At 51.7% G+C, this 14,665-nt stretch overlaps 1 long non-coding RNA gene across 1 annotated transcript; it reads left to right on the top strand.

Moving 5' to 3' along the window:
• Positions 1–3: 3 nt before the first annotated feature.
• On the top strand, positions 4–5,289 carry LOC125617629. The gene is made up of 4 exons (XR_007348706.1): positions 4–107; positions 422–802; positions 922–1,203; positions 2,092–5,289. It is a non-coding gene; the product is annotated as an uncharacterized LOC125617629 (long non-coding RNA).
• The last annotated feature ends 9,376 nt before the right edge of the window (positions 5,290–14,665 follow it).

The raw sequence follows: 14,665 nt of genomic DNA, 5'->3' as shown, positions 1-14,665 counted from the left end.
AGCCCCTGAGGTGAAAAGAAGCATGGTCTACCCTGCGCCACGGGATGGAGGAGTTCCTGAGTGGCCAGAATATGGAGGCCAGACTGCAAATGAGGCTGACCTGAGGGGTGAGCACGTGACCCAAGAAGGAGGCCAGCAGCTGGGGGGGGGGGTTCTGGGGGAGTGGGAGACAGGACCTGAGTCAGAACTGAGACCCACTGCCCCCAGCACTCCCAGAGCCACTCTGAGATTATGGTGACCTCATCTTCAAAAGGCCAGGGAGCAGGTGTGCTCGGTCAGCTGTTGTGAGGACTGTGCTCTGTGGCTCGGGGGTTAAATGCTCGCTATTCAAAGTGAGGCAGAAATGCAGGCAGCACACCCAGCTCCAGAGAACAGTCTGCTTCAGGTTCTAAGTATGTTTTTTCCTTGTCTCACATTTCAGACTCATTTTAAGAAAGAAAGGACCAGACAGACTGGAGGACAGAGGTAGGGGAGGCCTGCAGGGTTGGGGCCCATGACAGAGGAGGCAACAGGCCCTGCCCCAGGCCAGTTACTGTCCCTCCTGCCTCTTGGTCCCTGAAATGTCACATGCTAATGTGCTGATAATCTAAAGGCTTTCCATTTTCCAGAATTTCTCCTTAGATGCGAATATTCCTGGGAGAGGTGGGGCCTTAATCCCTTGGGCTGGGGAAGCCACTCTCAGCTCCTGCCCCACCCCACCCCCACTGCCTGTATGGATCAGGTGTCTGGGCCAGCCCTTCATCCCAGGACCCTGGGTACATGTGGAACTCCATATGTAGATGGAAGGAACATTCATTTGAAGGTAACCTGAATGACATGAATGGTCTCTCTCTCTCTCTCACACACACACACACACACACACACACACATATGCTGGGTTACCAGGAAGCTAATACTAAATCTCAGCATTTCTTGAAACAGACTCTTCCCTGGCCTCACGTCCATCCACGAATGGTTGAGAGAGATGCACTCCGTGCCAGGTTCTCCAACTCTGCAGCAATTAGATCCTCCTGAGCAGCATTTGGAAAGCTCCGTGGCCACAGTGCCCCTGGACCATTTAGACCAGAATCACTGACATCTGTACTTTAAAAGCTCCGAGATGATCCCTATGGGCAGCAGAGTCTAAGACCCAGTGGGCTGGGCTGGCCTTCCGGTGAGAGAAGCCTTCCTGCTGGGACCTCCTCTGCCCACCCTGAGCTCCAGGTAGGTTATCTGGAGTCTCCGAGGCTTCCTACCTTTACCTGTAAAGCGGGATAAGCAACCCCCCTTCCTAGGGCCACTGCACTACAGATAATGTGTGTGAAAGTGCTCCAGGCATCGGCGGGGCTGGCAACAGGGAGATGCTATTATTTGTAATTTGCCGATTAAGAAACTGAGGCACCGAGGGAGGCTGTGAGTAAGCCTCAGTCTGGGCTCCCACCAGGAGAAGGAGACGCTTGCGGGAGAATGTGCCCATGGTTCCTTTGAACTCTAGCAACCTGGGTTCTGCCCTCAAAGAGGTGAAGTTTGTCAGAGGTGGTCCTGAATCACCCAGAAGATGAGGCGCTTCTCCCCAACACCTTGGGAAAGGACCTGAATCCACGTGCACTGAGGCCTCATGAAACAAGACACCCAGCTTCTAGCCACCCCTGCCAGGTTGCCCGGTGTCCCTCAGCTGACTTGCCTTGCAACCTCTTGCCTGCCTCTGTCACCAGCCTTTTATGTTCGTGGCAAGGCCACGGCTCTTCAGTTGGTGCTGCAGCCTTGATCTGGGCTCTCGGGCCCTAAGGGATTGTATCTAGAAACACCTGAAGTGGGATTTCTCAATCTGGGCACAACAGGCATTTTGAGTGGCTTACCCCCACCCCCATGCTCCTCACCACCCGGCCCTGTGGGACCAGTTCTGTGCATTGCCAGTAGCACTCCACCAGTCTTGGCAATCAAAAATATCTCTAGGCACTGTCACATGTCCCCTGTGGGAGGTGGGGGGACCTGACCTCCACCCTTCCACATGGAGAATCACTGATTAGACACTCCTTCGTGCTAGGTTGTAGACAGTAGGCATGGTGCTCCTTTAGGTACCAATACATAGATGTGGTTTATATTTTTCAGATTTAAATTCATGCCAGAAAGAGCCCCCTATGAAGGAGGGAGTTGTTTCAACTGCAGATGGAACTGGCAGGGGCAAGAGAGAAAGAGCAGGAATGGTATTTTCTTGTTCAAAGAGTCCTTTGAAAGGCGGCACTGAACCCCGGGGAACATGGGGTGGCAGGTGCCCGGGAGGCTCACGGGCTTAGCCCTCCTCCCCCTGAGCCTGGGAGGTGGGGTTTGCCCCCCGCGCCCTGCCCTTCCTCCCAGGGCTGCCAGCTCTTCGTGTGGCCTCTGAGTGTGTGCTCAACGAATCTTCAGCAGCAGGAAAGGCACATCTCAGAGGTAGGTGGGAGGGTGTGACCCCAGCTTTGAAAAAATAACATCACTCTACACACACCCATGCACGGAGACAGACACACCTAAATGTCACTCCCATTACTGGCAGAGGAAGCTGGGATTTCAGGTGACTCTTCATTCATTTATCTTATATGTTTTATACATTTTCTCATTTTTCTATCTTGAGCAAGAAACAAAAGTCATTCAAAAAGTAGGAAAGTAGACACTTGGGAGAAAGTACGCTGATGTCCAAATTGCCAGAAACCGCACTGGATCACGCGGGCAACCCAGCGATCTGGGGAGGGCTCCCCTGGGGCTGAGCTTCAGGAGAGGGCACAGGGCGCGACAAGGAGTTCCGGGAATGCGCAGGCTGCCGCCCTCCTCTGCCAGCTCTCGGGAGCGTGGAGATGGGGTGGTGGGGCGGCTGGGAGTGAACCCCGAACGTCTCTCCGTCCCTGTACCTATGTCTGGACCGGAACCATGCGGCCTCCCGCACCTGGGGCGGTGCGCCGCGGGAGCCAGGGACAGGCGACAGGTCCGCCTGTGGGGGCCTTTCCAGACTGGTGCCCGGTGGCTAAAGGCGACCGGGTGGGAGTGACCACGAGCCCTTGACCACACCTTTAGGACACGTGGGCAGGCCGGGGTTGCGTGTGGCTTCTCGGGAGGAAGATCGGCGAGATGTCGCTTGGGCGTTTCCGGGAGTCTTTAGTGGCCCTGGTTCTCGGGAACTGGACGTAAAACAAAAGAGCCAAAGGCAACGCGACCCGCGCGGCGGACCCCGGCGGCTGGCAGTGTCCTCGCAGTCCTTTTTGCAGACGGCACGTGAGGCTGGGCCCCGGATTGCCAGCGGCCAGCTCGTGGCGCGCGGGGGAGGCCGCGTCCTGCGCGGGTTGGGACAGCGCCCCCTGTCGGGCCTCTCCGCGGCTCTGTCGCCCGCCAGCAGCGCGACACGGCGGCCGCGGACCCGCGTTGCGACCGCCATCTGCTGGTCGAAGCGTGAATGACACTTCTTCGCACTTCCTGCTCCCACGGAGGAGTCGACGCGATGTCCTTGAGAACAACGACGCAGGGGACCATGGAAGGGGACGCGGTGGAAGGGCGGGCTTAGCTTAGCGGGACAGGCCGAGGAGCGCGGGAGGCTGACTGTGGCCCGGCGACCCACCGGTCCGCGAGCGGGGCGGACACTTGTCTCACGTTGCCTGTGAGCCCAGTGCTGAGACCGTGGGGACCCGCACAGAGCAACAAGACGTGGACCCAGTTCCTCCTGGACCTGGAGGTGAAGGCAGGGACAGCTTGACAAACAAGCAACGCCATCAGAAGCCCAGGGGCCCACATGGGGGCGGCAGACGGGTGGCTTCCTCCAGGAGGTGAGGCTGGGAGAGTCAGCAGCGGCGTTTCCACCTGGGCACCCGGCAGGGGCCAACTGCAGGTGCCTGTGGGGCGACCAAGGGCGTGTATTCTTCCCTGGAGCTGCCTCACCAAAGTGCCACAGAGTAGGTGGCTTCAAACGACAGAAATTTATTCTCCCATGGTTCTGGAGTTGGTACCTCTAAGTGTGCACAGGGCCCTGCTTGCAGAGGAGGATCTGCTCCATTCCTTTCTCCTAGGGGGCCACCTGTCACTCCAGCCTGCCTTCCTCCCAGTGCCATTCTGCAGCATGTCCGTGTCTCTTCTCTGTTTATAAGGACAGCAGTCGTGTTGGAGTAGACCCTACTCTAATAAAATATGACTTTATTTTAACTTGATCATATCTGCAAAGATGGTTTCTGAAGCAGCTCACGGTGCTGGGGGTAGGACTGCAACTCAGCTTCTGTAGAATCTAGACTCCACCCACAGCAGGCGTGCTCTGGGTGGGCAGGCAAGTCCAGAGTGGGAATTGTGGGCTCTGCTCTCCAGGCAGAGGGAACACTGAAGGGTCTCCATGATCTCAAGTAACCTGAGTGGCCCCAGGCAAGTACCAGTCTGGTGCAGAGACTTACAGAAAGGAGGGCTGGGGGCATTTCTACTTCCCCAGGGAAGGACTGAGGAGTGGGGACTGCTCAAGGTTTCAGATCAGCCAATATACTGTAGGCAATGTTGTTTTTATTATTCTCAATATTTATATTAAAAAAAACCTGCATTACTTTTTCTAGTTAGAAGAGTAAGCCATGTCCACTGCGGCTGGGGGAGCTTGAGGAGTGTAAAGAAGGGTTAAAAGTCCCCGGGGTCCCGGCTCCCAGAGATATGTGCATGGGAAAGATGCGTCTATATGCACAATGATGGCAGTGTTCACACTGAAGACAGTGCCACGTGCCCAGCCTTTCTGCAGCTATGGTTTCCGTGTCACTTTGTAAATTCAGTTTCTGAAAGGTGATTCATCCTTCAAATCGAGTCTGGCAGTAGGACCGCCATAGGCCACAGGTGCTTTGCTTGTGTGGTTCGAAGGGGAGCAAAGTCCAGATTGCCTGGAGGAGCCCAGGTCAGCTCGGGGAAGGATGTCCTGTAGTGTGACTGCAGGAGACATACCCACAGTGAGTAGCTGGGCCCATGGCCGAGGAATAGAGCTTACAGTGTCCTGAAGACGGGAATGGAGAAGAGACCCCACTGTCCTGCAGACCAAAAGCAGGGCTGAATTGGATGTGGAGGAGTTGGGGTGGGAGGAGCAGAACCAGGTTCATGATTGACCCATAGGAAGCAAACTCCCTTCCGAGTGGTGATCAGGGCAGGGGACAGGGGCCCCCAGGAGCTTAAAGCAGCAAGACATCATGGGTGTGTGTATACAGCTTCTTTTGAACAAAACAGAGTTCTCTAGCACAACTGCTAAATATCAACAGCATTAAATGGCAAAGTATCTAGTCTCATAGGATAAGATTTCAAAAAATAAAGGCAAAGGTGTTCATTGGACAGGCCGAATCCCTTGTGTGTCTTTTCTCCCGGGTTAGGTAAGAAGGTTCCTTTTCCCTGCCCCTGGAGAGCTGAAGGATGTCTGCTCGGTCAGTGCTGGAACTCCCTTTAGAGAGTTAGACCAGTGGCAGCAGAATCCTGATTTCCCCCTACTGCACCCCCGTCAGAGGGAATGCCCTTCTTTCCTTTGGCCCCTCTGATGACAGAGAAAAAGGAAAGACAATGAAATCCCTGTGCTAACTGGCAAATTCAAGACTCTTTTTCTTCAACCATAAGTGACTCCACCTTTCCCAACCTCCCACTCCAGCTATGCCCAGCTAGCTAGGAATAACCCACAAATTTTAACCCCCAATTTTAAACCATGCTTTCTTAGGACAAAAGTGGGGCATTGCAAACAGCCCTGTTTGAGGTCAGATGCTTGCCCCAGGAGAGTTTTCAGTTTTGAGTCCAGGCCAATTGCAAGCCAGCATCTAAGCAAAACCTTAGAAATGCGTTGGTGCACAAGATGTTTTGCGTTGAATTTATCTCAAATGCCAAGTCAGGATTTCAGGTACCTTCTGAAATAAGAAGGCTACAACGGGGGAGATTTCAGCAGTATTTATTTTTATTTATAATTTATACTGTGTCAGCTTCTAAAAAGATCAGAGGCAGCTTCCAATGAAAGATATGTGCACAATAAGGTTGCTAAAACAGGAAGAGAAGATGGAAAACTCACGCGGGAGGAGAAGGTGGAGAAGGTGGGAAAACCAGCGTGATTCAAGAAGAAGTTAGGTTCCGCGAGCTTTCTGGTGGCCAAAGCAAAGATGGAAATGGGCCTTGCAGACCTTTCAAAGTCTTAGTAAGGAAAATAAAGTTGCAAAGCAGTGGATTAGTTTTTCAAGGAAATTAGGGGGTCCCTGGCCCTGTGTTCACTTGGTGACTCCTAGAATGGTCTCTGAGGAAGGTAACAGGGAAGGTCCAGCTCTCCCCGCCTGTGGCTAGGGCAGCAGAGAGCAGTGGGACTGGAGAGAGCCTGGGCTGCCTTAGGCAAGGGCCCAGCCCAGCCCTCACTACAAGGGGCCCTGCTTCTCTAGCTCCCTCATCCCATAGCAAATCCCCAAGGCCAGGGCCCCCAGCCCCACAGGTGTCCCTACCCCTAGGCCTGAGAAGAGGCCAGTGTGATCCAGGGGAGCAGGGGTCACTAGGACTGTAGGCTGGGTGTGCATACACCATGCAGCACAGGACCAGGCCTGGCTGAGAGAGGAGAATGGGCTGAGCCCTCGGTCAGGCCAGCTCTGCCCCTGCCATTTTGTCCCACGGGCCTCTACAGAGTCTAAGGATTCCATATGTGCACCTGGTCTTCTAGACTATGAAACTACTTGTCAAGGAAGGTGGCTAAGCATATTTTACGAATCAGCTGGTTAGCTTGATTTATGATAGTTCCAAGTAACAGTAAGCATTCTGTACCTGGGCCTCCATTGGTATTCTTGCCCCTGCCTGGCCAACGTAGGACTCTCCAGCTGAAACTGTTTCCTGTCTCATCAGCTGCCTTGGTAAATGGGATATGGAGGGCTTTGTAGGTCAGACGGGGATTTTGATCTGAGTGATGATATTTATTAGATGGTGATCTTGCATCTGGCATTTCACCTGGTTTGAGTCTCAGCTGTGAACTTGTAAGAAGTCCTTTGATCTCTTCAGACCTCGGTTTCCTCCTCTACACAACAAGGATAATGATAGTGTATCCATCCTGAGAGGCTCATTAAACGAGTCAATACCTGTGAAACGTTTAGATCAGCCCCCGACTAGAGCAGATGCTGTTATTAATAGGATGGGTTCCTCTTCCTCATAGTGGGGGTTGTCTCATTACCTCCTGGGGGTTCTCCAGAGCACAGGACCAGACCCTTTGCTGCATCTGCCTGTGCTCAGTAGCCAGAAGTCCCTCAAGGGACCTTGAGGTCCTGTGCCTGTGTGTCCTGGCCCTCCTTCCCTGGAACCTGGGGTGACCCCCATACCTCTAGTGCTTTTATGGGCAGCGTGTGACCTGGCTCTCACCATTCCATGGAAGGGTCCCACATAGAGGCTGCACCCAGGGTCACCAGGCTGCTCTAGCCAACATGTCCCCATGTGGTGACCACACAGGGATCCTGCCTGGTTACAGCTCTGATATAATGGTTCTAATTTTCTCTTTTTCAAAAAGGAAAAATAACGGGGGTCCTGGGGATCCTGGGGGTCCTGTGGAAGCTCAGCCCACAGCCCACACCCTTTGTGCTCCAGGCTGTTCAGCCAGTCTCTCTCTGGTCATCCGACTGGGCTCTGCGCCCCCTGCTGGCCACCCACGGTGGCCGTTCACTCCTTCCTGTCCTCCACAGTCAAAGCCATCTTCTCCCTTCCCTGTCACTAGAAGGGGAGTTCTTTCAGGGGGCCTGTTTAATTGTTGCCAGGCCTCCACCTAGCACCAACCAGGCACTTAATAAGTGTGCCTTAGATTAATTAACTAATTACTTGAACATGTCAGTGTTATTTGTCACAAGCTCAGAAAACGGAATGAACTTCATAGTCCCATTGCTTATGGGCAAAACCACAGTCTCTTAGTTGCCAACCCAGGCCTTTTGTAATTTTGGCCCTAACCCATCTTTCTGTCTTTCCCTCTTGTACCCCCATCCTGTCACCCAGGCCCAAGCTGGCTTAGCCAGCTCTGTTCAGCATCACACCCTCTCAACCTGTCTCCCAAGGCCCCTTCCTCTTCTGCTCCTTCCAGATTATTCTCCAGAGGAGGCCTGCAGGGCAGGACTTTCATCCGCCATGTCAGAGTCTTGCAGCTGAAGTTGTGTGTGAGCTTGCCTGAGTGTCCACAGCTTCTGGGCTGAGACCTGCTGGACACCTGTGCTCGCCTTATTCCCACACCACCCAGAACAGGTCTGTGGGTTCTCCTCTTGTTGTGGGTTCCTTTGTCCTGCATCGTCCTCTGACACTCCACAGGGGCAGGTAGTACTCCCCACTGGCTACCTGGATGAAGATGAAGGTGAAGGTCCTGCCACACTCAGAGGTGGCCAGGTGGGAGACGGTCTGCTGAGGTGGGACAGTGACACCCTGGATGTCTTTCCAGCCCCGTGAACACAGTGGCTTGGAGGTGTGGAATCAGGACAAGGTCTGGTGCAGGGAGCTAGCTGGAGAAGCCTGAGATGGTTGCTTGTGGTGGCAAGTGAACCATCAGCAACGGAGAGTCCCTGGACCCATTTTTATCACAGGCACCATCCTATCATTAGAGGCAGGAACAGAATAGGGCAGTAGTTCTCAGATTGTGGTTCCTGGACCAGCATCACCCAGGATGCTGGGCAGCACTTGGGGGCCACCCAGACATGCCAGAGTACAAGGCTCTAAAGAGCAGACGGTGTGCAGAGGGCAAGCCAAACCCTGCTCCGTAAGGAGAAAGGTGGCTGGCCGGCCTTGGCACATTGTAAGAATAGCAGCAGAGCATCCCAGGAACTGAAGAACCTGGGGTCCCACTCTACCCAAGACAGGGTGAATCAGACCCCGCAGCTGGGGCCTGGGTGATTTGGATTCAGGCTAAGATCTGAGAGCCATGGTCTGGACAGGGTGATGGTCATGCCCCTCCTTTCCTGGCTGAAGTGGACTCGTGGGCCCTCTTTACCCCAGCCTTCCCCTCTGACCCTAAGATACCCAGTGGTCCCTCAGAGTTCAGATATGTACATGTGGAGGTAGGGACTGTCCCCAAGAAGACCCAGCTCACCAGCAGGTGCAGCCTTGGAAGCCCAGGTCTGGGGGCTGGGTGAGAGGTGGCTGTGACCTGAAGATCCAAGCACCAGCTCGGGGCGGGCGGGAGTGAGCTGGGGTGAGCGTCTGCTGTCTGTCTGCAGCCTCACGCTGTCAGCCGCACCACACAGGCAGGGCTGGCAGGGCATCCTGTCAAGCGCTGTGTGCAGCAGACCACCACACACCTTCATTCAGTGGTGACACAAGAGTCCTTGTGCCCTTTAGAAATGAAGGCAGTGGGCATGGCGTCGTGTGCCCGTCATCTCGGCTGTCAGTGGTTTGCCTCTGAGAGGGCTCCAGCTGGGGGCTGAGTTATGATAGAGGGGGTCTGCAGGTGGTGGTCTGGCGACTGAGCCGCTGGAGGGCAAGGGACTCTGGTGTCCCTTTCACTCCCCAGTGGCCCCTGGAAGCCCCTTCGGGCAGATTGCCTGGTTACGTGGGTGCTGCGTGAGCGTGAAGAACCTTTCCAGTGTGAACGGTGGCGGGTTTGTTATGAAGGAGTTTTAGCAACACAGAAAACGTTTATTGGTGTGTCACAGACTGTTCGTAACCGGGTTGACACGGACAGGGTTTGGAAATGGCTTCTCCAGGAAGGTTTCAGGAATATTTTCAGGAGCACTCAGAGCTAAGGTTTCCTGGGCCTCTGGCTGAGCCTGGAGGTGCTTCTGCCTCCCTCTGGCCAGCTGCCCCTGGCCAGTGCTGGATCCCACACTGAAGAGTGGGTCGCCAGGCTCCCAGCCCGGGGCCTGGGCTGGCACAGCTCCTCGGCCGCTGAACACTTACTCTGAGTGGGCAATTTAGAAGTTGAAGCCACAGGGAATAAAGTCACTGCCTGGTCAGCATGGCCCGGGGCCCAGAAGACCCAGCCTGCTGCATGTTTGAGAGAGAGGGTTTAATTTTGGTGCTTACAGTCCAGGCACGGAGGGTGGGTGGCAAACTGATACCAGAAGGGATGATATTAACCTGGCAGCCGAACTTGTCTAATAACTGCCACTGCCTCCCGGCAGACACAACCCTGGAAACCAGAGGACAGGGGGCTTTGTCATGCTACATAATTAATATGTGATGGCACTCGGCTCAGAATGATTTAGTGACTAGTGAAAAAGTAAGACATAATGCTGGGACTTACATTAAAGGCACAAATTGGGGAGACTGGGTGGAATTATTGGTCTTTCCAGGCCATATTAGATTCAAGCAAAGTGGATGGCTGGTTGGTTTGTCCAATTTGTTCAACAAACAACTTTGTGACCAGATGCCCTGGCCCACGGTATTCCTGGGAGCCCTTCCTGATCCCAGGTGCTCTCAGAGTAGAACTTCAACGTGGCTTTCTGGAGACAAAATAAAACCCTCCACCTCAGAGAAGAAGAGGCAGCCTGAGTTCAAGACGGTTTTGCCAATGCTAAAGTGAGAGGAGAGGTTTCAGAAACGAGGCGAGAAGTGTGTGTGTATTTCCAGGTCTCTGCACTCAGGGAGGACCCCAAGATCAGGCGCTGGGTGGGACTGGCCCCTGTCGGTGCTGGGGCTCTTCACCTCAAGTGCTTCTTCCTGTCCAGTAGGCCAGGGTTAGTGAATGCATTAGGATTTTGCCAGATGACTTTTAATTTTTAACCTATTTGGTCACAGGACTAAGAGTTGGAATTGTCCTCCACAGGACTCAGAAATTAGTTCTTTGCCAGTTTGATGTGATTTTCATTTTTTTGAGTTTTGGTGGCTGGTGTAAATGGGGCCAGCCTGGGTGAGAAGGCAGCTGTGTTCCACCAGGACCTGGCTGTACCCTGATTCAGCCACATGGCCATTTGGGTCCTCTCCTGGTGAGGCATCTCCTCCTTCTCCTCCCTGCTCTTTCCTTCTCTCCCAGCCCCTGACCCTTTTCTTCCATCTCCCCTTCCGTCCACCCCTCCCCATGCTTGACAGGAGCTCATGGTAGGCTTGGTCCTACCTGAAGAAACAATCTGAGGGTGACCGTCTGCCCCTGGCAGGGGTGTGGGCATTTCGCTGAGGTCTCCCTGGACCCTGTGCTTTTGAACCCAAGCCTCACTTCCAGCTCCTTCAGTTACATTTGGAAGTTTACAGCTAACTTGCTCCTGTATGGAATGTGAATTCCACCTCCTGCTCGGAGACGTTAAACTTCACCAATCCATCATCTTCACCAGCTGGGACATCATTGTATGTGAGAGACAAGGGCAACTGGGACTCAGGTTGATGGTTGGTGGGAGCCACATCTTGACCTCCAACTTGGGAAGAACCAGGACCACCTACTTGCGTTGTCTTGCACTGACGATGCCGTAAAAAACAGTGTCCCTCGGAAACAGTTGGTAGACTTTATGATGGGCACAGATATTTTACCAAAATTATTTGTAATAAAAATCTATGAAAAGGGAATCTGAGCTGGCCCACAAGAAAGCTGAGAGCAGAGGGTTTCCTCCTTTCTTTTGATGAGAGGTCTCACTAGAACTTTCTTAGCTTTATAACCTCTGTCTCAATTGCAGGAAGGTCCCTGAGCAGCTGTGGCCACCATGTATGAAGAAAAATGAAAGGGTACAGGTGGTGGCTGCCCTGATGGACCCGTTGGTCACCCTCCCCTGGCTGTCTACCATCTGGGCTCTGCTTGGGGCAGAAAGTGGAGAAACTCGACCCCTACCACAGGGACAGCTGGAGAAGAAAACCAGTAGCAACAAAATAAACCCATTCCCATCACCTGCCTCTACAAGGTGGGGCACGATTCCAGAAGGACTATCGAATGGAGCTTTCTTTTACCAACTGTTTGGTCAACTTGTTCTTTTCAAGCAGGGCATGCATGCTGAGAGTACAGCCCAGAGCCTCATGTTTCAGACATCCTCCCAAATGTGTCCCACAGAGTGTCACCTGTCAGGCTAAACCTGGAAAACCACCCTGAGCCTGGGATATCAGGGGAAGACTGACTTTTTAATTGTTTTCAGATGAGCAGGTAATAGGTGTTATGAATATACCAAGTTTTCCCACTCTGCCTGAGGGAGCTTCTCAGGAGAGTCCAGTGACGATAGACTTTATGTCTTTAAGTACATTTACACACTCACTTGCCTGTTATTATTTTACTATTGTTCCATTTTTTAAAGTAAGTGTTCATGCCTCATCAAATGGTAATGAGGCAAAGGATCTGATCCAGCTTATGTAAGAAATGTAAATTAAGGTCCTAAATCACTCCACTAATACTGAAACTGTATCTACTTCCTGATAACTGTGATTCTTTTTTTTTTTAAAGAGAGAGGAGAGAGAGAGAGAGAGAGAGAGAGAGAGAGAGAGAGAATTTTTAATGTTTATTTTTTAGTTATTGGCGGACATAACATCTTTGTATGTGGTGCTGAGGATCGAACCCGGGCCGCACGCATGCCAGGCGAGCGCGCTACCGCTTGAGCCACATCCCCAGCCCCATGATAACTGTGATTCTAATTTTCTCCAGAACTGAGTTATCTGTCGTCAGACAAAATTTGCTAACAAGATGCTTGCTTTCCTTCTCTCTGTGCTCATGAAATCACAGCCTTTGACAATGAATCCTGATAACACCAAGAGAGGCCCCAGTACTTGCTCTATCATTCAGTGACTCTTGGCAGAAAATAAAAACACCTACATGAACAATTCTAAACATCAAAAAAAGCTATAAAATATGCATCTTACTGTGACAGGAAATTCAACTATTGAGGAAAACTTTTGTACTTTTCCTATACTTAACTATTTGTTTTAAAGAAGATACGTGAAATGAGATGAAAATAAACAACATTCTCCATAAACCAGACCTATGGAAGATTAAATATTGCCTGAAGTGAAATAGCTAAATTCGGTGGATTTTAATTACTCTTGTCCCAATGGGCCCTCCCCCTGACGCTGATTTCTTCGGTCTTTCCCTTAGGTTGCAATGATTAATTTGCAAGCTCAGCCCCATACCATCCATGGAACTAAAGTATGGCAGGTGAGATGATTGAGATGATTAGTTGTACTGGGGATTGAACCCAGGGGTGATCTCTGAGCTACAGCCCTTTTTATTTCAAGACAGGGTCTTATCGGGTTGCCAGATTGGCCTGGCATTTGGGAACCTCCTGCTTCAGCCTCCCCAGTAGCTCAGATGAGAGCACGGCAGGTTTCTTTCCACTGTCAGTCAATGTCTGAGTTGGAATGAGGATGGAGGAGGGTCACCTACTGCCCCATCTTGGCTTTGCTGTAGGACATCTGCTTACTGTCCCTATCACTGGAATCCATCCTTCTTTCTTCTAGTGGCAGGCTGCTGAGATAGTTCCCAGTCCTTATTTTCCATTCTCAGGTTGTTCAAAAATCACATTTTCTTGGCTCCAAAAAAGCAAAAACAAAAACAAAAAAACCAGCCAGTGGAGAGGACACATAACTTACCAGGATGCACATTTCTCTTGAAAGAATAGAGTGTTGAAAGTCACCTCTGCCCGCCATGCTTTCTCCTATGACTTCCTCTTGCAGCTCTTTGGGCACTGTGATTCTAAGTGTAAAGCTTAACACTCACCCAGTGGAAGCCAAAAACCTCCTTAATGTTGGCTGAGACAGGAAATGAAAATGGCTTGTGTTATCCCTCCTTCAAAGCATTTCTAGTGCTCAGCCTCCATGAAATGGATTGCTTATGGGGAGATAATGTCTGTTCTATTCCTTTTTAAGTCTGTGAAAAATGTCATCCTGGTTAATAGGGTGATTAAAACTCTTTATGCTCCAGGAGATAAATGTGATTATGTTTGTCATACTCTACCCAAGATAAAGACAGCAAGAAGGCAAACTTGAAATTCCATAACACTTCCTCTCTTCCATATCCAGAACATTCAGAATGCAATACACAGATGGTACTTCACATAAAGAATAACATTATCTGTTAAACATTTTTCCTTTCCATTAACCAATTTAACAATATGCCTCTGGTATAAAAGGAATAGACTAAATCTTCTGATATCCGAGTTCTGACTGAGGAAAGACATCACTTTAGTCATATTGCTTGTTTTCTTTTTGAATTTTCATCTTTGTTACTTTGTTTCTGCTTTTAAAGTGCAACTGGAGCCAATGCTTGGTACCTATTCTGGGGAATCTGTCCCAGGTAGCTTTCCCTCAGCAGGTGACTCATGGTCATTTCTACAGGGTCCCATTGCCATCTGTCAAGTACGACCTAAGTCAAGTGTTAAGGACAGGGTTTTGTTAGCACCACAGGCCAGCGTTCCCTCACTCCACCTGCGTGCTTTTCTCAGGCTTCCTCTGTGCCAGGCCCCGTGGGAACGCAGCACACCCACCAAGGCCTGGCTCCTTCCTAGGGCACGTCTGCCATCAGTCCAGTGTACCCAGCCCCCGCAGCAGGTGCTGTCACAAGTTCAGAAGGCCCCCAGAGGAAGTCCCCACCCTCAAGGAGCTCAAAGGCAGGAATTCATTCAACAGAATCACAATTAATGACTCCCCTTTATCACTCCAGCAACCTAGGGATTCTCATTCCTTCTACCCAGGGAAGATCTTTCAGAAATCAATAGGCTCTCTCCATCTGGGGAAATGAAAATGGAGATCCTAGCTACAAATGGCTGTAGGTCACCCACCTGCTGAGGGGAGCCTGGACCCAGCCCTCACCTGCTTGGTTTGGCTCCTGCCTCTT

This window comes from Marmota marmota, unplaced genomic scaffold, assembly GCF_001458135.2.
Source record: "Marmota marmota marmota unplaced genomic scaffold, marMar, whole genome shotgun sequence".
Taxonomy (NCBI): Eukaryota; Metazoa; Chordata; class Mammalia; order Rodentia; family Sciuridae; genus Marmota; species Marmota marmota.
The sequence above is the reverse complement of the archived record's forward strand: the minus strand, read 5'-3'. Positions and strand labels throughout refer to the sequence as shown.